We start from the raw sequence: 14,118 nt of genomic DNA on the forward strand, positions 1-14,118 counted from the left end.
GCTGAGTATTTTTAATAGGTTTGTTGGCCACTTGTATGATTTCTTTTGGGAAGTGTCACATCCTTTGCCTGTTTTGTTTTTTTTAAATAGTTTGAAACAGAAATTTATTCTCAAAATAATGCACAAAAGCACAGGTTGAGGCTACTGTTGGGATGCTTCCCTCCCTTCTTCTTCCTACTCCCCCTACTCTCTGAATGCCGGGTAGAACACAGTTGAAGAAAACATGCAATCATGAACAATGATCAGCTTTAAAGACAAAAAGATTTGGTCCAAAAGAACTCAACATAATTAATCCAATGACTATGAAGAGCTTCGCTGAGTTGGATTAAGATATTGCAGATGTAGTGTATCCACAGGGTGGCTCCTCAGTGCACCAGCAGGGCCTGCTTGAGGGAGATGAGGACTGAGTGCCTGTGTGAGATGTCTTTGGCCTGCTTTCTGGACTTGAGGTTAAAGTTACACAGACAGGCCACACATTCCTACTCAGTGCCTGGGAACAACTGGTCAATGTCATTTACAAAGGCTTCTTCTGCTGCCCTGTTTGTTTTCGTTTTCTGTAGCTGCTCCTCCTATCTTGCATATCACACCTCTAACTTCTTTATTGCCTTTTCTTTCCACTCTGCTTCGTGCTCCTGAGAATTGGCATCAAGGGCTTCCAAGTGTTCCGTTTGCTTTTCTCTCCATTTACGGATACTTTCAGGCTCTGACTGCAATCTATCCACTTGTGAAATACTGCACAACTGTCTGTTGGATCATTACTCTCCTAGTAGTATTTGCCATTCATTACTCCATCAAGAGCATCTGGACCCCCAGGCAGCTTGCCATGTGGCTGGGGCCTGGGGGCACCACCGTCCAGGATGGTGAAGTCCTCGTCATTCTTTTTTTTTTTTTTGAGACAAAGTTTTGCTCTTGTTACCCAGGCTGGAGTACAATGGCCCGGTCTCAGCTTACTGCAATCTCTGCCACCTGTGTTCAAGTGATTCTCCTTTCTCAGCCTCCTAAGTAGCTGGGAATACAGGAGTGCTCCACTACATCCAGCTAATTTTTTTGTGTATTTTTAGCAGAGACGGGGTTTCACCATTTTGGCCAGGCTAGTCTTGAAATCCTGACCTCAGGTGATCTGCCCACCTTGGCCTCACAAAGTGCTGGGATTACAGGCATGGGCCACTGTATCTGGCTGACCTCGTCATTCTTTTTCTTTTTCTTTTTTGAGACAGAATTTTACTCTTGTTGCCCAGGCTGGAGTGCCGTTGCATGATCTTGGCTCACGGCAGCCTCCACCTCCCAGGTTCAAGCAATTCTTCTGCCTCAGCCTCCTGAGTAGCAGGGATTATAGGCACCCACCACCTCACCCAGCTAATTTTTCTTTTGTATTTTTAGTAGAGACGGGGTTTCACCATGTTGGCCAGGCTGTTCTCAAACTCCTGGCCTCAGGTGATCCACCTGCCTCGGCCTCCCGAAGTGCTGGAATTTCAGGTGTGAGCCACCACGCCTGGCCCAGCCTTGTCATTCTTGATGCCTGCAATTTCACTCTCCTGCTGTGCCAAGAAGGCTGTGGCCAGATCTTCTTCACTGGCGCTGGCCACTCCGTTCCCCACTGTTGGACTGCCAGAGGTGCAGGCAGGTCACCAAACTCAGCCAGGGCGGTTTGATCCAGCTCAGCCAGGGCAGTCAATTCAATGGCACAGACACAAATGGTGAGAGACAAACCAACCAGCCCATGGACACCATACCTGGCAGCCACCACTGTGGTGGCAACCGGGAGAGGAGGACAAGTGAGAGGAGGGAGAAGACCTTTGCCTGTTTTTTAATGGGATTGTTTTTGGCTTGTTGATTTAAGTTCCCTGTTTTCTGGATGTCATGTATTTGTCAGACAGGGTTTGCAGATATCTTCTCCCATTCTGAACATTGTCTATTTGCTCTTGTGAGAAACACATTCACCCATCCAAACCCAAAGAAGAGACATGAACAGTGGAAGTGAGACTTTTTATTTTTTAAGATGGAGTCTTGCTCTGTTGCCAAGGCTGGAGTGCAGTGGCATGACCTTGGCTCACTGCAGCCTCCACTTCCTGGGTTTAAGCAATTCTCCTGCCTCAACCTCCTGAGTAGTTGGGATTACAGGTACATGCCACAATATCTGGCTAATTTTTGGGTATTTTTAGTAGACACGAGGTTTCACCATATTGGCCAGGCTGGTCTTGAACTCCTGACCTCAAGTGATCTGCCCACCTTGGCCTCCCAAAGTGCTGGGATTACAGGCATGAGCCACTGCACCAGGTGGGAGTGAAACTTTTAATAGCAGTCTTGCAAGATCAGGTATCTGGTAGGCAGGCACACCCAGGGCAGTTACAGCAGGCAATTTATTTCCTAGCACACAAGTCCCTCCCCCAGTTCCTCATTAGTCGAGTACTATTGGGTTACAGTCTTCCCAGATGTCACCTAAGTTTCACTATCTCCTTATAGGGTCATACCCTGGTCCCCTTCCTTGCTTAAGTTTTGATTTCCGAATAACAAAACTTTATTCCCTTTTATGGGCTGACCTTCCTCTACCTTCTGGTTGCTTATTATGACTTCCTTCATGCATAAGCAGTGCAGTTTGTCACATCCCTAGGCTGACTGCCAGTACTTAGATCTAGCATGCCTTGAAAATGGACCATTAAAATGTTTTCTTACAAGTTCCCTTTTCTTTTCTTCTCTTTCTCTGTCTCTCTTTCTCTCCTTCTTCCTTCCTTCTTTCTTCTTTCTTAGCTTTTGGTCTTATTTTTACTTTAATCTTTAGGTCCTTTGGTCCTCAAATCATTTTAGGACTACTTTACTTTCTTTTTCATAGTCTGGTTAAGTGTCTAACAACAGTAAATTATTTTGCTGATAGGTCATGGGCATTTGTTTGTTAATAGCTGTTCCAATTAACCTTTGTGCTAGTCCCCTTAAACAAGGGATAATGTAGCATCCCACTGCTGTTAATGCCCCTGCTACAATTATTAGAGATGTAAGGATTGAAGCTACCACACCTTTCCGTTTCCCAAACCAACCTTCTAGCCAACCAGTAAATCGATCATCAATTCCAGCATTTTCTTCCAGTTGGAAAGAGTTTTCAGTCCTTGTAATGCTTTTGCAATAGTTCAATCTGGAGCAGTATTCTTGGGAATGAAAATACATTTCCCACCCAGCATAACACATAATGCCCCCTTTATCTGCTAGTATCATGTCTAGTTCAAGCCTCTTTTCCCAGGCCATTCAGCTGGTGGCATGTAACTGGCTAGCCACCCCTTTGAGGATGTCCCAAGTATAATTGATGAATCTCTGTTGATAATAATAAATAGAATTAATCCAATCTACATTTTTATTAATAGTTGATCATGAAACCCAGCAGCTGTTTGATTTCAGGCCTTAAATTCATTAAGCACCTCCTCTAGGGACTCCTATTAAGTCAACATATATATTATGATAAGAAAAATTTGTCAGGGAGCTGAGAACCTGACATTTCCAGGAGTGCCTCATGGAATTAGTGATGGCCACTTTTGGCATGGCAGCATTTTCTGTCCCAGCTGGGCCAATCCTGTCACTTAACCCACAGGAAGATGTCGAGTTTCAAAAGGAGGTGGTACAGGTTCGCAAGCGCACAACCCAGCGAAAAGAACAAGAACAACTTACTCCTGCAGTCGTCTTTGTGTGCCACCTACTTAATGAAACCCAGATCTTTTCGTATTTCTCCTAGTTTGGCACTGTTACATGGTTCAGACTGTTCAGAAGTAAAAGGACTGGAAATAGCAAAGGCTCTGCATCTGTGAAGTTTGAGTTTGAGGATGTTGCCAAGATGGTTGCTGAAACAATGAACAACTACCTGTTTGGTGAAAGACTCGTGGAGTGTCATTATATGCCACCTGAAAAAGTACATAAAGAAATCTTTAAAGACTGGAATGTTCCATTTAAGCAGCCATCATATCCATCAGTGAAATGGTATAATCAGAATTGGACACTAACACAAAAGCTACGGATGGAGGAATGATTTAAAAAGAAAGAAAGATTACTCAGGAAGAAATGAGCTAAAAAGGAATTGATTATGATTTTCCTTCTTTGGTTTTACAGAAAACAGAAAGTATTTTAAAAACTAATCATCAGACATCTACAAAAGGCCAGGTTTTATGAAAGAAGAGAAAGGTTTTAGGCACTCTTGACACTTCTGAGAAGACTGTGGATAGCCAGGGCCCCATACCAGTTTTTACACCAACATTTTTGGAGAGACAAAAATTTGAAGTGGCTGAAATGAATGATGATGATAAAGATAATGAAATAGTTTTCAAACAGCCCATATCTTGTATAAAAGAAGAAATACAAGAGACTCAAACACCTACACATTCATGGAAAAAAGAAGAAAAAGCAATGAGTGATTTTCAATGTATTATATGTAATATTTCTTCTGAAAAATATAATATTTTTATGAGAAAAAAAGAATTGTCAAGTCTCTCTGGTTTCAATGGCCTTGTGTATTTTCAGGTATTTTATGGAATGCCAGGGTGAAGGGAATGGCCAATTGAACTAAAGCCCCAGTCCTGGTCCAATTAGATGGTAACAGGTTACCAAGGTTCCTGTTCCCATAATACCATCAGACATCAGCCCAGGGTATATAAGAGCTGAGTAATTGCCATTGCCTGACTTACCAGTGATGTTTAGGATGTGGGTACAAGTCAAGAGTTCTCCTACAGGCTTAATGAACTCTGCCCCTGCCTAAAGAGGCAAGAGGAGTGGTTGATATTCCCTATAGAGAAGGAGGGGATTGCTCTGGAATCTGATCTCCACAATGTCGGAAAGATCAATGACAGACTCCTATGAACCTCATTTCCCCATGCATTCTTGTCCTGGTATGGAGCCTGAAGGGGTGGCCTACCCCTCCACACCTGTGGGCGTTTCTCGTTAGGTGGAACGAGAGACTTGAGAAAAGAAATGAGACACAGAGACAAAGTATAAAGAAAAAGTGGGCCCAGGGGACCGGCGCTCAGCATACAGAGGACCCACGCCACACCGGTCTCTGAGTTCCCTCAGTATTTATTGATAATTATCTTTACCATCTTAAAGATAAGGGAGTGGCAGGACAATAGGATCATTTTAGGGAGAAAATTAGCAGTAAGACATATGGATAAAGATCTCTGTGACATGAATAAGTTCAAAGGAAAATGCTGTGCCTTGATACGCATATGCAAACATCTCCATAAACCTCTTAGCAGCATTACGGCCAGCAAATCCCGCCAGCAAGTCCCACCTTATGCCATAAGGTGGTTTTCTCCTATCTCAGCAAACAGAGCATACAATCGGGTTTTACACCGAGGTGTTCCATGGGTTTTACACCGAGGTGTTCCATTGCCCAGGGACGGGCAGGATTTTTAACCAGCAAGCTGCCTTCAGGCACTTGTTTAACAAAGACACGTCCTGCACAGCCCAAAATCCATTAAACCTTGAGTCACCACAGCACATGTCTCTTGCAAGGACAAGGTTGGGGATAGGGTCACAGATTAACAGCATCTCAAATACAGAACAAAATGGAGTCTCTTATGTCTACTTCTTTCTATATAGACACAGTAACAGGCTGATCTCTCTTTCTTTTCCCCACAGGAGCCAACATGCAACACATTTCTTCAGGATCAATATCCCAGGCTAGGGAAAACAGAAACACCTGTGCCTGAGGTCCTCCCACAGCACACGTGTAGTAGATGCTCTTGTTGAGTGTCTATACCAAAAATTCGAGCCATTTGACCCAGGCATTCACATCTCTGTTCTCTGTCTCAATTTCTAAGATTTGCTTGGATTTTCTTACAAGTCTCAAATTCTTAGGTTTCTAAGGAATCCTTTACTTCAATTATTTCTACTCTTTTAGGGTCATTATTTGGTGGATTAAAGTGTTTGTTAGGGTCTGGGGTTGGAGTAGGCCCAGGCAAATGGGGTTGGTCAAGTTCTCGATCAGTTTGAGAACAAATCACCCTATGGGGTCTTTTCTTGTGATGTCTGCCCCTAACCATATACTCGAGACAGTACGTTTGGTTCTTGGTCTAGAATGGCTGGATTGTCAATGGTGATAAGTGTAGGATTTCATTCTATATTCCAGCAGTTATTTGGTGGGGAGCCCTTGGACAGATGTAGTTTATTCTTCAAGGGTCTCCAGCTCAGTGTTACCCACCTCATGTTTATTGTCCAACCATGAAATTTGGTAGTCCATCATACATCATTCCAGCTGGGGCAGGGTGATGCCCTGTCATAAGCTGTATCTTGTTCAGAACAAATATATTTATCCACCTGCAAGAGCTGTCTCTGGTTTTCTAAATTACCGTGAGATAAAACCTGGCAGGCATCAAATCTTATAGTGTGGGGTGCTACTGTCTTGGTCACATTAACCACTAACCTGATTGGGTATGGAGGAGTCCCCTGCCAATTTCCATTTTGACCTTCTGCTCTTTGTATAGTAACCCATCCCAGCCATACTGACTTCCAGAGATAAGGCCAGCTCATGTTTTCTTTTTAGGTTTTTCTCAGAGTTAACTTTAAGGTTTCCTTGGGTGACCCATGCACTTTGCATTGGTTTTCTTTTCTTCTTCTTCTTTTTTTTTTTTTTTTTAAGTGGGGCCTTGCTCTGTTGTTCAGGCTGGAGTGCAGTGGTGTGATCTTGGCTCCCTGCAAACTTCACCTCCCAGGTTCAAGTGATTCTTCTACCTCAGCCTCCTGAATAGCTGAAATTATAGGCATATACCACCATGCCGGCTAAGTTTTATATTTTCAATAGAGACAGGGTTTCACCATGTTGGCCAGGCTGGTCTCAAACTCCTGACCTCAAGTGATCCACCCACCTCGGCCTACCAAAGTGCTGAGATTACATGTATGAGTCACCCTGCCCTGCCTCCCATTTTTTTTTTTAAATCTCCCTTCTGTTTTTTGTTAGTTTGTTTGTTTGTTTTTACCAGTTCCTTGACTTGAGTAAAGTGAGTCCACTTTTGTTCAGCTGTTTGCATATCTGTTTTCATGGTCAGGAGCACTTGATAGGGACTCTCCCAACTTGGGTGGATCTTGTCTTTTTTTCAAGTCTTAATTAGCACTGTGTCACCAGCCTGGGAGTGGTGAGTCATGAACTCAAGAGGTGGAATTTCAGTCAGAAGTCCTTTTAACCTAAGGGATGACAGGATGGAGAGTATGGCCAGTATATAATTCCTTAAGAATTGGTCCTTGGTTTCCCTAGTAGGAAGATCTGTAGCTCTGTCCAAACAAGGGAACCCATATAATAACTCATAGGGAGACAATCCCAAGTATTTTCTTGGGGCTGTCCTAATCCTAAGGAGTGCTATTGGGAGACATTTGCTCCAAGGCATTTTCGTTTCTAAGATTAGTTTGGTAATATGCTTTTTGAGAGTTTGATTCATTCCCTCTACCTTTCCAGAGGAAGGGAGATGCCAAGGGGTGTGATAATCCCATCTAATGTGTAAACCTTCCATAATTCCCCTTAGCATCCTTGAGGTAAAGTGGTTTCTATTGTCCAAATCAGTATTTTCCACCAGGCCAAATCTAGGTAAACTCTGTTCTAATATTATTTTTACCACATTCCAAGCAGTCGCTGTCAGAAAGGGAAAGGCTTCCACCCAGCTGGAAAGGTGATCTATGATCACCAAAAAATACTTTAGTCTTCCTACCTTGGACATTTCTGTGAAATCTACTTGAATGCTCTGAAATGGTCTTAGTCCAGGAGGTCTTCCTCCAAAGGCCTGTTTTCTAATCACCTTTTTGTTTACTCTTTGACAAGTTACACAGCTTCTACATAGTTGTTTAGTGAGGGTGTAAATCTCTATACATCCATAATTCTTAAGCATTACATCACACAGAGCCTGGGGTCCCCAGTGACTCCGTTTGTGTAACATAGACATTAGTTCTCTCATCTGGGGTTTACTTATCATTTCTCTCCCATCAGGAAGTACCCACCTTCCATTTTCAGTCTGAGCGGCCCCTATCTTGCCTAGTTTCTCTTTCTCTTCTCTAGTGAATTGGGACCTTAGTATTAACTTCAGGATGTCTGGAATTAGGTTAAATAGCCTAATTTCTTCCTGCAGAGAGGCTTGTTTGGCAGCTTAATCAGCAAGCCTGTTCCCTACAGCTTCCATAGCGTTCCCTTTCTCATGGCCACTTAAATGAACTATGGCTATCTCTGCTGAAAGCAGAAGTCTCTTTAAGACCTGCTGACTAGTTTCCCATGTATCTGTTCCTTTCCCTTGCAATTTCTTAAGCCCTGCTCTGTATAGATTTTCTCCAAAAGTGTGTACCATCCCAAAGGCATATTTAGAGTCAGTATATACAGTGCCTTCTTGGCCTTCAAGGAGCTTTAGGGCCTGGTTAAGAGCATATAATTCACAGGTTTGGGCCAACCAGCCATTAGGTAATCTACCTTCCTCACATAGGGAGTGTTCATTTCCATCAATGACAGCATAACTATTATGTATCTTGTCATCTGTCACTTGGGATGACCTATCCACAAACAACCTAATCCCATCATGTAGTGGAGCTTCTCTAAGGTCTGGTCTAACTTTGGTTTGGCATTCTATGATGTCTAAGCAGTTATGGTCTCATGCCTCTTTGTTCTCCTCTCCTTCCCATAGGAAACTGGCTGGATTCAGGCAAGTATCTGTTGTTACAACCAAATTATCTTTTTCTAGTAATATGACTTCATATTTTAGAATATGAGAACCCATTAACCATCTCCCAGATTTTTTATTTAATATATTCCTGACCTGATGTGGGGTGCTCACTATTAGGGCCCCACCAAAGATTAGCTTTCGACTTTCCTCTGCCAGTGGGGCTGTGACAGGTACTGCTTGCACACATTAGGGCCACCCTTGAGAGTCAGAATCAAGAAGCCTGGGGACAAAAACAACAGATTGCCTCTTCCCTCCCCAGGTTTGAGTGAGCACCCCAAGGACAACACCCTGGTCTACCATTACAAACAGATGGACTGGTTTCTCTAAAAATAGGAGGGCTAGGATTGGGGATGTCATGAGGGCCTGCACCTACAGTAGCCAGTTAAACCTAACATTTTTTGGAGTTCTCTCTTTGTTTTAGACAAAGGCAGAGCCACTATTCCTGATATTCTTTCTGGGTTTATTTTCCACTTTCCTTCACTAATCGGGTATCCTAAATATTTAACTTCTTTTTCTATAAATTGCAATTTGTTCTTTTTTATTATTATTATTATTATTGTACTTTAAGTTCTACGGTATGTGTGCGAACGTGTGATTTTATTACATAGGTATACACATGCCATAGTGGTTTGCTGCACCTATCAACCCATCACCTACATTAGGTATTTCTCCTAATGTTACCCCTCCCATAGGCCCCCACTCCACAGACAGGCCCCAGTGTGTGATGTTCACCTCCACATGTCCTTGTGTTCTCATTGTTCTACTCCCACCTATGAGTGAGAACATTTGGTGTTTGGTTTTCTGTTCTTGTGACAGTTTGCTGAGAATGATGGTGTCCAGCTTCATCCGTGTCCCTGGAAAGGACATGAACTCATCCTTTTTTATGACTGCATAGTATTCCATGGTGCATATGTGCCACATTTTCTTTATCTAGTCTGTTATTGATGGATATTTGGGTTGGTTCCAAGTCTTTGTTATTGTGAATGGGTGCTGCAGTAAACATACATGTGCGTGTGTCTTTATAGTAGCACAATTTATAATCCTTTACCCAGTAATGGGATGGCTGGGTCAAATGGTATTTCTAGTTCTAGATCCTTGAGGAATCAGCACACTATCTTCTACAATGGTTGAACTAATTTACACTCCTACCAACAGTGTAAAAACATTCCTATTTCTCCACATCCTCTCCAGCATCTGTTGTTTATTGACTTTTTAATGATTGCCATTCTAACTGGTGTGAGATGGTGTCTCATTGTGGTTTTGATTTGCATTTCTCTAATGATCAGTGATGATGAACACTATTTCATATGTCTGTTGGCTGCATAAATGTCTTCTTTTGAGAAGTGTCTATTCATATATCCTTTGCCCACTTTTTGATGGGGTTTCTTTTTCTTGTAAATTTGTTGAAGTTCTTTGTAGATTTTGGACATTAGCCCTTTGTCAGAAGGATATATTACAAAAATTTTCTCTCATTCTGTAGGTTGCCTGTTCACTCTGATGATAGTTTCTTTTGCTGTGCAGAAGCTCTTTAGTTTAATTAGATTCCATTTGTCAATTTTGGCTTTTGTTGTCATTGCTTTTGGTGTTTTAAACATGAAGTCTTTGCCCATGTCTATGTCCTGATTGGTATTGCCCATGTTTTCTTCTAGAATTTTTGTGGCACTAGATCTTATGGTTAAGCCTTTGATCAATCTTGAGTTGATTTTTGTATAAGGTGTAAGGAAGGGGTCCAGTTTCAGTTTTCTGCATATGGTTAGCCAGTTTTCCTAACACCATTTATTAAATAGGGAATCCTTTCCCCATTTCTTGTTTTTGTCAGGTTTGTCAAAGATCAGATGGTTGTAGATGTGTGGTGTTATTTCTGAGGCCTCTGTTCTGTTCTGTTCCATTGGTCTGTATATCTGTTTTTGGTACCAGCACCATGCTGTTTTGGTTACTGCAGCCTGTAGTTTGTAGTCAAGTAGCATGATGCCTCCAGCTTTGTTCTTCTTGCCCAGGATTGTCTTGGTTATGCGGGCTCTTTGTTGGTTCCATATGAAGTTTAAAGTAGTTTTTTCCAGTTCTGTGAAGAAAGTCATTGGTAGATTTATGGGGATAGCATTGAATCTATAAATTACTTTGGGAATTATGGCAATTTTTACAATATTGATTCTTCCTATCCATTAGCATGGATCATTTTTCCACTTGTTTGTGTCCTCTCTTATTTCCCTGAGCAGTGGTTTGTAGTTCTCTTTGAAGAGGTCCTTTACATTCCTTGTAAATTGTATTCCCAGGTATTTTATTCACTTTGTAGCAATTGTGAATGGGAGTTCACTCATGATTTGGCTCTCTGTTTGTCTGTTGGTGTATTGGAATACTTGTGATTTTTGCACATAGATTTTGTATCTTGAGACTTTGCTGAAGTTGCTTATCAGCTTAAGGAGATTTTGGGCTGAGACAATGGGGTTTTCTAAATATACAATCATGTCATCTGCAAACAGAGACAATTTGACTTCCTCTCCTCCTATTAATACCCTTTATTTCTTTCTCTTGCCTGATTTCCCTGGACAGAACTTCCACTACTATGTTGAATAGGATTGGTGAGAGAGGGCATCCTTGTCTTGTGTTGGTTTTCAAAGGGAATGCTTCCAGTTTTTGCCCGTTTAGTATTATATTGGCTGTGAGTTTGTAATAAATAGCTCTTATTATTTTGAGATACGCTCCATCAATACCTAGTTTATTGAGAGTTTTTAGCATGAAGGGGTGTTAAATTTTGTCAAAGACCTTTTCTGCATCTATCGAGATAATCTTGTGGTTTTTGTCATTGTTTCTGTTTATGTGATGGATTACATTTATTGATTTGCATATGTTGAACCAGCCTTGCATCCAAGGAATGAAGCCAACTTGATCATGGTGGATAAGCTTTTTGATGTGCTGTTGGATTTGGTTTGCCAGTATTTTATTGAGGATTTTTGCATTGATGTTCATCAGGGATATTGACCTGAACTTTTCTTTTTTGTTGTGTCTCTGCCAGGTTTTGGTATCAGGATGATGCTGGCCTCATAAAATACGTTAGGGAGGCTTACCTCTTTTTCTATTGATTGAAATAGTTTCAGAAGAAATGGTATCAGCTCTTCTTTGTACCTCTGGTAGAATCTGGCTGTGAATCCATCTGGTCCTGGACTTTTTTGGTTGGTAGACTATTAATTACTGCCTCAATTTCAGAACTTGTTATTGGTTTATTCAGGGATTCGAGTTCTTTCTGGTTTAAACTTGGGAGGGTGTATGTGTCCAGGAATTTAACCATTTCTTCTAGATTTCCTAGTTTATTTGCATAGAGGTGTTTATAGTATTCTCTGATGATAGTTTGTATTTCTGTGGGATCAGTGGTGATATCCCCTATATCATTTTTTATTGTATCTGTTTGATTCTTGTCTCTTTTCTCTATTAGTCTGGCTAGTGGTCTATTTTGTTGATCTTTTCAAAAAATCAGCTCCTGGATTCATTGATTTTTTGAAGGGTTTCTTGTGTCATGTCTCTACCTTTTTCAGTTCTGCGCTGATCTTAGTTAACTTTCTTGTCTTCTGCTAGATTTTGAATTTGTTTGCTGTTGCTTCTGTAGTTCTTTTAATTTTGATATTAGCGTGTCAATTTTAGATCTTTCCTGCTTTCTCTTGTGGGCATTTAGTGCTATAAATTTCTACACACTGCTTAAAATGTTTCCCAGAGATTCTGGTCCATTGTGTCTTCATTCTCATTAGTTTCAAAGAACATCTTTGTTCCTGCCATTATTATGTTATTTAGCCAGTAGTCATTCAGAAGCAGATTGTTCAGTTTCCATGTAGTTGTGCAGTTTTGAGTTAGTTTCTTAATCCTGAATTCTAATTTGATTGCACTGTGGGTCTGAGAGATTGTTTGTTATGATTTCCATTCTTTTGCATTTGCTGAGGAGTGTTTTACTTCCAATTATGTGGTCAATTTTAGAATGAGTGTGATGAGGTGCTGAGAAGAATGTATATTCTGTTGATTTGGGGTGGAGAGTTCTGTAGATGTGTATTAGGTCTGCTTGGTACAGAGCTGAGTTCAAGTCCTGAATATCCTTGTTAATTTTCTGTCTCATTGATCTAATATCGACAGTGCCTGTTAAAGTCTCCCACTATTATTGTGTGGGAGTCTAAGTCCCTTTGTAGGTCTCTAAGGACTTGCTTTATGAATCTGGGTGCTCCTGTATTGGGTGCATATATATTTAGGATAGTTAGCTCTTCTTACTGGATTGATCCCTTTATCATTATGTAATGCCCTTCTTTGTCTCTTTTGATCTGTTAATTTACAGTCTGTTTCATCAGAGAGTAGGATTGCAACCTTTGCTTTTTTCTGCTTTCCATTTGCTTGGTAAATATTCCTCCATGCCTTTATTTTGAACCTATGTGTGTCTTTGCACATGAAATGGGTCTCCTGAATACAGCACACTGATGGGTCTTGACTCTTTATCCAATTTGTCAGTCTATGTCTTTTAATTGGAGCATTTAGCTCATTTACATTTAAGGTTAATATTGTTATGTGTGAATTTGATCCTGTCATTATGATGCTAGCTGGTTGTTTTTCCCGTTAGTTGATGCAGTTTCTTCATAGTGTTGATGTTCTTTACAATTTGGTGTGTTTTTGCAGTGGCTGGTATCGGTTGTTCCTTTCCACGTTTGGTGCTTCCTTCAGGAGCTCTTGTAAGGCAAGCCTGGTGGTGACAAAATCTCTCTGCATTTGCTTGTCTGTAAAGGATTTTATTTCTCCTTCACTTATGAAGCTCAGTTTGGCTGGATATGAAATTCTGGGTTGAAAATTATTTTCTTTAAGAATGTTGAATATTGGCCTCCACTCTTCTGGCTTGTAGGGTTTCTGCTGAGAGATCTGCTGTTAGTCTGATGGGCTTCACTTTGTGGGTAACTCGACCTTTCTGTCTGGTTGCGCTTAACATTTTTTCCTTCATTTCAACCTTGGTGAATCTGATGATTATGTGTCTTGGGGTTGCTCTTCTCAAGGAGTATCTCTGTGGTGTTCTCTGTATTTCCTGAATTTGAATGTTGGCCTGTCTTGCTAGGTTGGGGAAGTTCTTCTGGATAACATGCTGAAGAATGTTTTCCAACTTGATTTTATTCTCCTTGTCACTTTCAGGTACACCAGTCAAATGTAGATTTGGTCTTTTCACATAGTCCCATATTTCTTGGAGGTTTTGTTCATTCCTTTTCATTCTTTTTTCTCTAATCTTGTCTTCATGCTTTATTTCATTAAGTTGATCTTCAATCACTGATATTCTTTCTTCCTCTTGATCGATTTGGCTATTGAAACTTGTGTATGCTTCACGAAATTCTTGTGCTGTGTTTTTCAGCTCCATTAGGTCATTTATGTTCTTCTCTACACTGGTTATTCTAGTTAGCAATTTGTCTAACCTTTTTTCAAGGTTCTTAGCTTCCATGCA

At 41.1% G+C, this 14,118-nt stretch overlaps 2 pseudogenes; one reads left to right on the forward strand and one right to left on the reverse strand.

Moving 5' to 3' along the window:
* Positions 1-365: 365 nt before the first annotated feature.
* On the reverse strand, positions 366-1,731 carry LOC112635007 (annotated as a pseudogene).
* Positions 1,732-3,526: 1,795 nt separating this feature from the next.
* The window catches only part of LOC112635008, a 39,988-nt pseudogene continuing 29,396 nt past the window's right edge, over positions 3,527-14,118 (forward strand).

Source organism: Theropithecus gelada, chromosome 11 (assembly GCF_003255815.1).
Source record: "Theropithecus gelada isolate Dixy chromosome 11, Tgel_1.0, whole genome shotgun sequence".
Classification (NCBI taxonomy): Eukaryota; Metazoa; Chordata; class Mammalia; order Primates; family Cercopithecidae; genus Theropithecus; species Theropithecus gelada.